Source organism: Syngnathus scovelli, chromosome 7, assembly GCF_024217435.2.
Source record: "Syngnathus scovelli strain Florida chromosome 7, RoL_Ssco_1.2, whole genome shotgun sequence".
Classification (NCBI taxonomy): Eukaryota; Metazoa; Chordata; class Actinopteri; order Syngnathiformes; family Syngnathidae; genus Syngnathus; species Syngnathus scovelli.
In genome coordinates, this window is record NC_090853.1 from 15,593 (window position 1) to 25,095 (window position 9,503).

The following is a 9,503-nucleotide window of genomic DNA, read 5'->3' on the forward strand; positions in this document are numbered from 1 at the left end:
ACATTAGGCCATGAGCACATAGCACATTAGGCCATGAGCACATAGCACATTAGGCCATGAGCACATAGCACATTAGGCCATGAGCACATAGCACATTAGGCCATGAGCACATAGCACATTAGGCCATGAGCACATAGCACATTAGACCATGAGCACCTAGCCCATTAGACCATGAGCACCTAGCACAATTAGACCTTAGCACCAAACCACATTAGACCTTAGCACCTAACCACATTAGACCTTAGCACCTAACCACATTAGACCTTAGCACCAAACCACATTAGACCTTAGCACCAAACCACATTAGACCTTAGCACCTAACCACATTAGACCTTAGCACCTAACCACATTAGACCTTAGCACCAAACCACATTAGACCTTAGCACCAAACCACATTAGACCTTAGCACCAAACCACGTTAGACCTTAGCACCAAACCACGTTAGACCTTAGCACCAAACCACATTAGACCTTAGCACCAAACCACATTAGACCTTAGCACCAAACCACATTAAACCTTAGCACCAAACCACATTAGACCTTAGCACCAAACCACATTAGACCTTAGCACCAAACCACATTAGACCTTAGCACCTAACCACATTAGCCACTAGCACCTAGCTTCTAGCACCTAACCTCTAGCCTCTAGCACCTAGCTTCTAGCACCTAACCTCTAGCCTCTAGCACCTAGACCTTAGCACCTAGACCTTAGCACCTAGACCTTAGCACCTAGACCTTAGCACCTAGACCTTAGCCTCTAGCACCTAGCCTCTAGCACCTAGCCTCTAGCACCTAGCCTCTAGCACCTAGCCTCTAGCACCTAGCCTCTAGCACCTAGCCTCTAGCACCTAGCCTCTAGCACCTAGCCTAACGAACCAAAAATATGACATCACAAAAAACAGAGTATGACATCACAAATGCAAAACATCATCCCAAAAAAGACATCACATCACCCCACATGCTCTTTTAAAATAACTTGGCCAATGCGTTTGTCTATTTGATTTGCTGCAAATCCAAATTATACCTAAGGATGGTGACAAATCTTAATATTATACTTAATAGGACATATTAAAGACTCTTTTGAATAAGTTCATTAACTTAATTGTTAGGGAGTCTTTGATAGTTTTTAGTTATGTGTTCTGAGGTTTAGTTTTAGATCTCCATAGAATTGACAGGGCGGGGATATTAGTTGTGACAAATCTTAATATTATACTTAATAGGACATATTAAAGACTCTTTTGAATAAGTTCATTAACTTAATTGTTAGTTAAATCATTTTAATTATGATTTTGTATAAATACCAGGTATAAACAGAAAATATACTACACAAAATGGGCAGTTTACTTGTTTGAAAAAGAGTGGGAAGTAAGACTTATTTCATTTATTTAAACGGAAAAAGTAAAACTTATTTATTTAATGGGAAAAATGGATATGGTGGAATTCCAAATTTCAAAAATGAATGAATGAAGTCATTTCAATTATGATTTTGGATAAATATTAAGTATGAACATAAACACGACTGCAAAAAATGGCCAGTTTACTTGTTTAAAAAGGACTAGGAAGAAAAGACTTATTTCATTTATTTAAATGGGAAGAAGAATTATTTAGTTTAATATATTTTTGTTCCCAGGCAAAATTGGATTTGCTGCAATTGCAAATTTCGACAAATTACGGTTCCAAATATTGACTTGAGACCTGATGGGACGTATTAATAGCTAATTTGATAGAAGTTGGTCATATGAGCAAGTGGAGTAACATGAGATCTATTCTCAATTACACAGCACACACAACTTTGGATCTTCTGAATGAATGAGTGAGTGGGTGAGTGAATGAATCTTATTTGTTCATTTAAATTATGACTGTATAAGTACTAGGTATAAACACACAAAATGGCCAGTTTACTTGTTTGAAATGGTGTGGGAAGAAGTAATCTATCCAATTTAAGACAAATGTAGTTACCTCTAACATTGTGTTACTTTATCTATTGTTGTCTGTGACTTCCAATGAATAAAAAGGAAGGAAGGACTCACCGGAGACGTCTTCGCCAACATCCAACCGTTGGACTTTTATCCTTCTTACAGTGGAAAACGTACAGCCGACCAACACCGTAGAACCTAAAGGAATGAAAGAAAACTTTAACATTTGGCCTCAAGCAACATTCGCAGATACAACACAATGTGACGTGCGGGCTTGGGGCTCGTTCGGGTTAAAGGTTGAGGGAGGGGCCCTCGTTTTAAACTACTTTTTTCAAAAGGAGTGGGAACAAGCAAGACTTAGTTAATTTATTTAATGGGAACATGTAAGACTATTTTTCTTCCCTGGCAAAATTGGATTTGCTGCTATTGCAAATTTCAAAAAAGTACGGTGCCAAATCTTGACTTGAGATCTGATAGGACGTATTAAACGCTTAGTTACATTGATAGGAGTTGGTAATAAGAGCGAGTGGACTAGCCGTGGTTGAATGGATGAATGAATGTTGAAAGTAATTTAAATTATGACTTTGTTTAAATACTAGGTATTAACAGAACATCTACTGCGCAAAATGGGCAGAGTTTAGTTGTTTGAGAAGGGGTGGCTTATTTAAGACTACGACTTATTTAATCTGTTTGTTCCCAGGCAAAACTGGATGTGATGCAATTCCAAAATTCACCACATGATGGTGCCAAATTTTGACTTGAGCCCTGATAGGACATATTAAACACTGGATTACTACTTTGGATCTTTTCTTATATTACTTTGCAACAACATACTCGGTAAGAGATTAGGCAGTATAATCACATATGTTAACTTAAGAGTGCCCACACTCAATTTACTTATGGTTATGTGTAACATTAATTACTGTTAGGCATCATTTGAGCAGTCTGATAATGTACCAAATCTTTGAATTGAAGAATTTGTGATTTAACAAATAGCTTATTATGTTCAGGGTAATCAGATTTGTATATAATTGTAATGGCCGTCTTTTGAAAACTATTCTGAATTACAACTTTGGATCTTTTCTCATATTACTTTGCAACAATATACACGGTGACAGATTAGGCAGTATAATCGCATATGTTAACTTCAGAGTGCCCACACTCAATTTACTTATGGTTATGTGTTAAATCAACTACTGTTAAACATGAAATAGGAGGTGTTTAACATAAATGGAGGAAGAAATGGGTACTCACCATTGTGGCGACTGGTCAATGATGCGAGCCTCCAACTGATTTGTATATTCATTCTTCTGACGGTGGAAAACGTACAGCCGACCAACACCGAGGAACCTAAAGGAATGAAAGAAAACTTTAACATTTGGCCTCAAGCAACATTCGCAGATACAACACAATGTGACGTGCGGGGTTAGGGCTCGTTAGGGTTAAAGGTTGAGGGAAGGGCCCTCGTTTTAAACTACTTTTTTCAAAAGGAGTGGAAACAAGCAAGACTTATTTAATTTATTTAATGGGAACATGTAAGACTATTTTTCTTCCCTGGCAAAATTGGATTTGCTGCAATTGCAAATTTCAAAAAAGTACGGTGCCAAATCTTGACTTGAGACCTGATAGGACGTATTAAACGCTTAGTTACATTGATAGGAGTTGAAAATAAGAGCGAGTGGAATAACGGTGGTTTAATGGATGAGTGAATGTTGAAAGTAATTTAAATTATGACTTTGTTTAAATACTAGGTATTAACAGAACATCTACTGCGCAAAATGGGCAGAGTTTACTTGTTTGAGAAGGAGTGGCTTATTTAAGACTAAGATTTATTTAATCTGTTTGTTCCCAGGCAAAATTGGACGTGATGCAACTCCAGATTTCACCACATGATGGTGCCAAATTTTGACTTCAGCCCTGATAGAACATATTAAACACTGGATTACTACTTTGGATCTTTTCTTATATTACTTTGCAACAACATACTCGGTAAGAGATTAGGCAGTATAATCACATATGTTAACTAGAGAGTGCCCACACTCAATTTACTTATGGTTATGTGTTACATGAAATACTGTTAGGCATCATTTGAGCAGTCTGACCAAATCTTTGAATAGAATTTGTGATTTAAGAAATTACTTGTTATGTTCAGGGTAATCAGATTTGTATATAATTCTAATGGTCGTCTTTTGAAAACTATTCTGAATTACAACTTTGGATCATTTCTTATATTACTTTGCAACAATATACTCAGTGACAGATTAGGCAGTATAATCACACATGTTAAATTGAGAGTGCCCACACACAATTTACTTATGGTGATGTGTTAAATCAATTACTGTTAGACATAAAATAGGAGGTGTTTAACATAAATGGAGGAAGAAAGGGCTACTCACCATTGTAGCGCCTGGTCAATGATGCGAGCCTCCAACTGATGTGTATATTCATTCTTCTTACAGTGGAAAACATACAGCCAACAAACACCATGTAACCTAAAGGAATGAAATTAAACATTAACATTTACCCTCAAGACATTCAAAGATACAAGGCAACGCGACTACGTTTCAGCTCGGGTTAGTTACACATAGCTATTACACAGTGAACGCTAGCTACATCGACAACTTTAGTCAAACTACACTAAAGTAAATCTCTTTAACCACAATGAGTTGTATTTACCGTGTACGCTCTAGACGGCCCAGTTTCAAGCAGAAAATAAAGATATTTCTGTTGATAATCGTCGTGTTACTATCCGCTGTCTCGCTTACGGCCATTTCGCCCCCACGGATTTGAATCTTGGCGGGATTTTGCCTACTGACGTCATTTCCACGGCACATGACTTCGACGTAATACCCGCTTATCTAAAACGGCAAAGTTAAAAGTAGAGTTAAATATAGTTTTATGTTTTAATCAACGCAATAATTTACAACCGTTGACCAGGGAGAATTTTCGAAATTCGGCGTCTGTGGCTGGCAGCAGACGCCGAGCTCGACGACCCCACCCCCGGCACACTCACTCGCTTTTCGGGGCTACAAAAGTACTTCTTTTTAAAAACAATGAGTTGTATTTACCGTGTACGCTCTAGATGGTCCAGTTGCAAGCAGAAAATAAAGATATTTCTGTTGTTAATCGTCGTGCTTGTATCCGCTGTCTCGCTCGCGACCGTTTCAGCTACGGTTAGCTACTCAGCTACATATTGCTATTGCACAGTGAACGCTAGCTACATCGACAACTTTAGTCAAACTACACAAAAGTAAATCTCTTCAAACACAATGAGTTGTATTTACCGTGTACGCTCTAGACGGTCCAGTTGCAAGCAGAAAATAAAAATATTTCTCTTGTTAGTCGTCGTGTTACTATCCACTGTGTCTCGTTCGCTACCATTGTTGAAAGCCCCGCCCACAGATTTGAATTTCCCGCCTATTGACGTCATTTCCGCGGCACATGACTGCGACGTAATACTCGCTTATCTAAAACGGCAAAGTTCAAATTAGAGTTGAATAAAGTTTTTCTTTTTTAATCAACGTAATCATTTACAACCTTTGACCAGAAGAATCGTCGAAATACTATTTTTGTCATCTTATTAAGGAAATCTTATCTCAGGGTTTATTCAGACTACAAAAGTGTTTTAGTCCGCTTGTTTGGGCCGGACCAAAAGCGCTGTTTTACGTCCGTCTCACGTGCATGATGACGCAGGTTCGACGCCGTTCTTAGCTTTCTTTTTTTTTTTCTCATCTGCACTTCACTGCCACAACTTATTGTTTTGAGTAAAAATAAATAATGTGAACATGTATCATAACATGAAAATCAAAGTGAACGTGTTGTGAAGGAGGGTGCTTGTGCACTGGTATTTGTTTTTTACAAGTTTTTATTCAAAACACTAAGTTTTTCCAACGTCTTCAAATTGAGCCTGTTGCGCTTTTTGGACACAATTTCTCCAGCCGTTGAAAACACCCACTCACAGGGCACAGAAATTGCAACGCAAGCCGGAAGACGTTTGGGTAATGGGTCTTTTGATTGTCCCAGTATCTGATTGGATCCTGGGACGTGGCAATATTGCCCTCTGCCAGATATCTTTGAACATCCTGGATGGCATCAGCAGGGTAGCACTTTTGCTTTGTCTGACCACTTCAATGTACAGATGTTGCCAAAGGTTATGTAAAAAACATTAAATTTACATTTTAGTACATCCCATGGTCCCACACAGCAGAAACCTTTTGCTTGACTTGGGGCTGCTCAATAACTCTTGATAACTTTGAGGATGAACCGCAAAAGATCAGATATTGTTTTGGCAGATCCGTCCGCTTTTGATTTTGCTCCCTTGTCTGTATGTACGTATATACCTGAATATTAATTTCCAATGTTATCTGACAAGGATATCTTATCTCAAGGTTTATTCAGACCAGAAAAATCCTTTATTCCGCATGTTTGGTCCAGACCAAAAGTGACTCTCAAAAAAGCGAGCAGCTGTGCTGAAAGGGGGGATCCACCGGAGTGCAGACACAAGACCTAGAAATCAGAAAAGAAAGCAGATTTCATTCCATGTGATGTGGAGCTGAACGTGGGGTACCCCAAAGGGAACCTGAGCAGACCGTAGGCTACGTGCAATTGTACGTATTTTCTATGAAGCTTTGGCACTAACCTTTGACAATAATAATTGTCAGGTGTACATCAACTGGGAAACTATAACCCTCCTACCTGGGGTTGGTCCTGTGTTCCAAGCAGCTCCTTCCAATGACGACGGCTGGTGTCTTCTGCTTTTATCTTATCCAAACAGGCTTCTTCCACTGCCTTTGATGGCTCTTTGTCGAGCTCATTTGCATCAATTATCACGTTTCAAAATGAAAACAAAAAAACAAACACAGAAGGCCCGCCGGCAAGGTCAGAGTTCCAATGTTGGGGAGTGTCCACGTCAGCCAATGACATTGAAGCGCCAGAGGTCAGCTGAGGTCTACCGAGTGCCGCACGGACAGTTGGGGTCATCATCTTCATCTTGTTTGTCCTCATCATCTTCCTCCTCCTCGTCATGATGGTCTCCCTTAGTGAGTCATCTGAGCAGCAGTGCCCGCCCCCTCATCTTCATCCTCATCACATCCAACACTGACTCACTTTGGTGCTTTTTATCATGTGTGCGAGAGAGAGCCTTATTTGCAGTTTGCTGTCGAAAAAGCAGCTCGGAGGCTAGGAGGTGCTTGAAGTAGTGATGAAGATCAGGAGGCTCTAATTTGGGGAAATTTGCAAGAGAGTGAAGTTCAGCCGCCCCAGATTCCGCCACAATGTCGGCCGGCGCCTGTCGGAATGAACCAAACGAAACGTGAGGACGTCCGCTGGGATCTTACGTAAGGGGAAGAGCACTTCCTGTTCCTCCTCATCGCTGTTTAACATTCACTGCGGGAGACCCAGATAGTGGGAATCCTCAATAGAACGGCGCCGCGCCAGATGGGAACACGCAAACACATGCGCACGCACGCACGCACACACTGACGGCGTGTCTCCTCATGTCGCACACCCCCGTGCCGTGCAAACACATTTGCATTTGCTAGCCTTCATCCTTCTCTTCACCTTCCTCCTCCTCACCTACATGGCTGTCCTCAATCTTGGTTTCATCACTGCCGCCTCATGCACGTGTGTGTGTGTGTGTGTGTGCGTGTGTGTGCGTGTGTGTGTGCGCGTGTGTGTGTGTGTTTGGGAGATAACATCAATTCCTTGTTTTTTGATAGAGCCCCACACACAGGTGCCTATTCTGTGTGTGCGCGGCACAGCATTTGTATCCCCAGCACGTCAAACCCAAAGCCGAGTATTTGGAGCATACTCACTGAAAGTCGAGCTGATGACGTTGGACGTGAACATGTCAGCTGCTCTGTTGAACTTTTTTCATCATGATGACTGACAGCTCTCAATCATCTGTCACCCATCATGATGATAAGTCGTCTTCATCCCCTTAACTGTGTTTTATTCATCTTCCTAGTTCCTCTCCTTCCGCGGCATTTCCTCAAAAGTCACCTCTGCTGTCACAGACACAGTGCGTGCGTGCGTGCGCGCGTGCGTGCGCGCGTGCGTGCGTGCGTGCGTGCGTGCGTGCGCGCGTGGCGAGAGAATTAGAGCTATCAGTCGTCTGATAATGTTAAATTGACAAAGTGTGCCTTTTACATACACTTGCACACGCACACAGATGCACACATACACATGGTTGTGAACAATCCTTAGTTGTCTCTTTAGATCAGGCTTTTTTCTGTGATGCTGTCTCAGCTCCCTAGTGTGTAGTAAGCCGTGCTTGTGTGTGTGTGCGTGTGTGTACTTGTGTACTCAGCTGTTAAATTGCTATCTCAAAGGTAACCTCACACATACACTCACACACCAACACAGATACAGCAGAACCCCGGATCTCAACACTCGTTTGTTCCAGAAGGAGCGTTGAGAGGCGAAGGCATCGCGTTCTGAAGCAATTTGTCTTATTTTCTGTAAAACGATACATAAAAGCACCACAAACAATGCAAATACGGTGCAGCAAAAGCCTGACCTTGCATGATCCGTACGTGGTCCGTACGCGGTCGGTTCGCAGTCCGTACGCGGTCCTTACACGGTCCGTACGCGGTCGGTGCGCAGCCCTTACGCGGCCCGTACGCGGTCCGTACGCGGTCCGTATGCGGCACATGACACATTTAAAAGAGAAAATATGAGCTCAAAATAAAGTCCCAATGATCATCATCGTCACACACACATCTGGGTGTGGTGAAATTTGTCCTCTGCATTTAACCCATCCCCATGTGATTTTAATCCATCCCCTGGGGGAGAGGGGAGCAGTGAGCAGCAGCGGTGCCGCGCTCGGGAATCATTTGGTGATCTAACCCCCCAATTCCAACCCTTAATGCTGAGTGCCAAGCAGGGAGGCAATGGGTCCCATTTTTATAGTCTTTGGTATGACCCGGCCGGGGTTTGAACCCACAACCTTCCAGTCTCAGGGCGGACACTCTACTACTAGGCCACTGAGCTGGTCACGAAATACACGAAACAACACTATTTCATCACAAAAGTTACTTACCCAGTCCCGGAAAGAACTGCCCGAAAGCAAAGCAATTTGAACCAAAGGTTGGCAATCAACCCGTAGCTACCGTGTTGCATTCTAACTTGCTCTTCAAACCATCCATCCCATGGCCAGTGTCTGAAAAACAACATACAGTAGGGCACAAAACTCAATCCACATGCAGTGTGGAACTTATCCAAGTTAGCTTAAAAATAGCAAAACTCAAACCACATGCAGTGTGAACATCCAAGTATCTTAAAAATAACAAGTTATTATAAAGCTAGCTAGCAAGAAGTTAGCATTAGGTTAGCCCTAATCTTTAGTTTCTTTGCGTGTTTCTTGTCTGTTTTGGACTCTAGTGTCAGTGTATGCGAGTGTGTCGAGGAAGTCACGCATGGTCTCTCCAGACAACAAAGCTCCATTTTCGCCGTGTGTGTAGAGGAAGTCACGCATGGTCTCTCCAGACAGCAAAGCTCCATTTTCACTGTGCTCATCTCGCCACCCACTGGCATGAGAATGGAGGCAGCTTGTGTCTGGATCTGCGTGTGGACCAATCATTCATCACTC

The 9,503-nt window shown here is 41.8% G+C and overlaps 2 long non-coding RNA genes across 2 annotated transcripts; both read right to left on the bottom strand.

Annotated features, from left to right (window-relative positions):
- Positions 1 to 1,198: 1,198 nt before the first annotated feature.
- LOC125972402 (uncharacterized) lies at positions 1,199 to 6,353 on the bottom strand. The gene is made up of 4 exons (XR_011087093.1): positions 5,200 to 6,353; positions 4,312 to 4,407; positions 3,170 to 3,265; positions 1,199 to 2,113 (listed from the first exon to the last, which is right to left on the bottom strand). It is a non-coding gene; the product is annotated as an uncharacterized lncRNA (long non-coding RNA).
- Positions 6,352 to 8,596, bottom strand: LOC125972400 (uncharacterized). Its single transcript, XR_007482796.2, has 3 exons — positions 8,433 to 8,596; positions 6,611 to 7,202; positions 6,352 to 6,421 (listed from the first exon to the last, which is right to left on the bottom strand). It is a non-coding gene; the product is annotated as an uncharacterized lncRNA (long non-coding RNA).
- Positions 8,597 to 9,503: the final 907 nt, after the last annotated feature.